The 3,976-nt window shown below is 40.7% G+C and overlaps 1 pseudogene; it reads left to right on the top strand.

Annotated features, from left to right (window-relative positions):
* The first annotated feature begins 2,237 nt into the window (after window positions 1-2,237).
* On the top strand, window positions 2,238-3,322 carry LOC101577381 (annotated as a pseudogene).
* Window positions 3,323-3,976: the final 654 nt, after the last annotated feature.

Here is a 3,976-nt window from a genome sequence, read left to right as displayed (position 1 = left end):
TTAACTAATTGGATGGATGAACCCATAACTTGGAGGAAGGTGGGCACAGCGGAGACTTGTAGGTGTACAGGACTGTTAGGGCCATGAAGCCGAAGACAAGCTCCAGAGGAGGTTGGGGAGAGAAGCTTCCAAGAAGGCTTTGATCCCGCACTCTCCTGCTGAAGCTGGCCTGCAGGCCCATCACACATCTAGTGTTTATCAAGCATTAATTTGCTGAGCACCTACTGTGTCAGAAGCTAGCCTGCGTCAAGGCCTCCTTTGTGTGTGAGCAGGAGAGACAGGATGTTTTCTCGCGGGATTATTTGTGAGCAGACCCAGGAGTCCCACACACTTGTTACCCTTGACAGCTCATACTCAGCCAAGTTAAAGAAAGCCTCTGAATTCTCCTCCCCCATCTCTGTGAAGGTTGGAGAAGGTAAAGGGGTTTATACTGTGAATAACTGCTGCCCCCTTCTGACATTTGGTAGAAATTTAAAACCAACAGTGGAAGATATGTATGGAGAGGGAAATTTCTAGCAATTCGTGGAAAGTTATGGTTAGAAAGGACTTAAGTTAAATTTTACCATTTTATTAGTGGGGATTTTGATGCCTGGGAGCCAAAATTTGCCTGTCTAAATGTTAGAAGAGAGGACAGTTAGTAGGAACAAGGAGAGAAAGTGGGCGGAAGCCCGGACGCTTCTTGCCCCACTCAGTAGCCCGGTAGGAGTGCAGGTGCCTCCGCGTCATAGTTCACAATCCTTTCACCTCCGCTTTGCTCCCTGTTCCATGGCACAGTGGTGGACAGGTTGCCCTTGAGGCCTCCAGCCCTTGAGGTGAGGGCTGCGCCAGGCAGTGTCTCCTAAGTGTTCGTGTTCAGGAATTTAAGTCATCAGGAACAGACCCACCGTCGTCTGTCCTTACACCCAGCCCATGGTTGGGCGAACACTTACTGACCATCTAGTGTGTGTCAGCTGTAGTGAATGCAAAGACAGAAGACAAGGTCTCTGTTCTCTGGATGGTATTTTTATTAGAGAAGACAGAAAAGTGAGCAAACAACCAAAGGCAGCAGAAGATTTTAATTTAATATAATCATATTTGCTGATTTTAGTACCATTTCTTGTCCAACCAGGATTCTGTGCAGAAAGTTCTTGCCTACACCTATTGGTGTCAAGAGTTTTACCTATTATCTTCCTGCCAGTTTGTTCTGTTTTAAATTTAGTTCTTTGATCCATTTTGATTTTATTTAGAATGTGGTGAGAGTTGTATACCTGATGTCACTATTCCAATTTTCCCACCATTATTTATTAAAGAAGCTATCTTTCTTTCACCATGTGTTCTAGGGCTGTTTGTCAAAGATCAAAGAACCTGATGTGCGTGGCTTGTTCCCGCATGCTCTGTCCTGCTCACTAGTCTTCCTGCTTGTTTTTGTGCCAGGACTATGCCATTTTTTATCACTGCAGCTGAATAATATAACTTGGAGCGTGGGATGTGGCGCTTCCCGGTTCGCTCTTGTTTCCAGGATTGCTTTGTCTATTCTCGGTCTTTTTTGGTTTCATATGAGTTTTAAGATTATTTCTCTAGTTCTGTGAAGAATGCTGCTAGAAATTTGATTGTGATTGCATTGAGTCGACATATTAATTCTGGAAGTGTGGCCTTTGTGACTGCACTTGTTCTGCCTTACAGGAGCAGGGACATCTTTTTATTTTCTGATGTCTTCTTCAATTCTCAGGGAAAACTGTAGTTTTCATTGCAGAGGAATCTTACTTCCTTAGTTAGGTTAATTCCTACGTATTTGATTTTTCTTGCTGCTATCATGAAAGGCATTTTTCCTAATTTCTTTCTCAGTGAGTTCATTATTGATGTACAGAGACACCAAAATTTTGTGTGTTGATTTTGTATCCTGACAATTACTGGATTTAGTAATGAATTCTTGAAGTCTTTTGGTAGAATTTTGGGGTCTTCTATGTAGAGAATTATGGTCTGAAATTTATTATAATTTTTTTCCTATAGATATCCCTTCTGTTTCTTTTTCTGCCCTGATTACTCCAGCTAATGTTCTGAGCACTATGTTGAACAAGAGTGGTAATAGTGGAAGTCCTTGTCTTTTTCCTGATTTTAAAGGGAAAGATGGGAATGTGGCGGCGGCAGTAGCGGGCGAGGCGGGCCTAGAACATGGGGCTTGCGCCTGGCAGACTGCTTCGCGCGGCCTTTGGATGTGAAGAGGGCGACAGCTGCAGAAGTCCTGGCCAAGGCAGAAGATGGCCAAGGAAAAATGCCAGAAAAAGTCCTTTCAAGATAGTCTTGAAGACTTAAAGAAGTGAATGAAAGAGAAAAGGAATAAAAACTTGGCAGAGGCTGGCAAGCACAGGTCTTTTATCCCTGCACCATGCCAAGTCATCACCAGCACTGGTACACTGCTGAAAAATTACCAGGATAACAACAGAATGTTAGTTTTAGCTTTGGAAAATGAAAAATCCAAAGTAAGAGAAGCCCAGGATATCATCCTACAGCTAAGAAAAGAATGTTACTACCTTACATGTCAGCTCTATGCACTGAAAGAAAGACTTACGTCATAACAAATGGAAGATACTGCTCAGAACCAGGAAATATGTCTCTCAGGAATGGACTCCAATAATGGCGACAACCCCAAGGACCTGTTTGCAAAGGATTTACTGCAAGATCCTTTTCAAAAAAATGATCTTCCCAGACATGGAGGATCATTCCAAATAGAAGAGCAAATGCTTCCCACTCCTCAAGACACGGCAGGCTCTGATTTTGATTCAGGTGAAGCTCAGCCTGCTGCTGATGTCTTACCAAGGCCTGTATCACTCCGTCGCCACATAAAGGGGCAGTTTAATACTCTGAGGCAGTCTGATGCCTTGGATGATTTTGAGACCAGTCATTGGAAGGGCAGCCTTTTGAACTGGAAAGAGTCAGCTATGTAGACCTAGTAGTAAAGATGCACATGCCAAAAAATGAAGAAAGAAATGTCTGTCAGTGGAACAAAGACAAAATTAATTTATCACCAAGGCTGATTCAACCAGGAAAATGTACCAAAATGAAAGGGAACAGTTTAGAATCTAAATCTGAGGAAAAAAAGCAAGCATAAAGATGCATGACTAAGAAAAAAGGAGAAAAAAAAGCTAGGAGAATAAGATCTAAGTATACATCAGAGTATACAGGGAACAAAAGTGAAAATCAAACAACTGTTTGCTCTCAAAACTTGGATGAATCTGGCAGTTCCACTGATGATTTTAGAAATTATAAATTTTCTGGCATCTTTTATGTCCTCCTTAAGAGGGGGATAATAGTGTTTTTTAAACACAGGATGAAGGTCTTTTGAAAATCCTTACGTAATTTTTGTGTAAAATAAATCTTTGACATTCATAGGTGTGCCCTAAGTTTGTGGAGCTCTTCTACTACTGTTGCACTGGATTCCTCAGATGAAATGTTTAAAAAATCATAATTACAGAAGCAATCGCTGGTCAGGCTCATAAACTAGTTGAGATAGTTATGATCCCTGGGGATATGTTCAGATTGTACCTCAGACAAACCCTACACCGCCATGTCATGGACTCAGAGCTCCTTACTTAGGTAAAAATCTCAAATGTTAAATATATGAATACTAAGGGTTTTTTCTGGTTTTGACCAACCAATGAGAAGAAATTATTTTAATTTGTAGTGTTTGACATCTATACACATTATTTACCTCTTTAAACTTTTAAATCACTATAGGTGGTTCATTTTTAAAGAAGAATAAAATTTGTATAAAGTAAAATAAAATAAAATAAAATAAAATAAAATAAAATAAAGGGAAAGATGTCAGGTCTTCTCCCCTTAATGTAATGTTGGGAGTAGGCTGGTCATAAGTGGGTTTTATCAGATTGAGATAAAGTCCTTCGATACTTTCCTTCAGCAGTTTTGTGTGTGTGTGTGTGTGTGTGTGTGTGTGTGTGTGTGTGTGTGTGAAGGAAAATAGTAAGGTTTATCAAAAGCT

This window comes from Octodon degus, unplaced genomic scaffold, assembly GCF_000260255.1.
Source record: "Octodon degus isolate 3935 unplaced genomic scaffold, OctDeg1.0 scaffold00148, whole genome shotgun sequence".
NCBI lineage: Eukaryota > Metazoa > Chordata > Mammalia > Rodentia > Octodontidae > Octodon > Octodon degus.
Note: the sequence above shows the minus strand (reverse complement) of the source record. Positions and strands in the feature narration are given on the sequence as shown.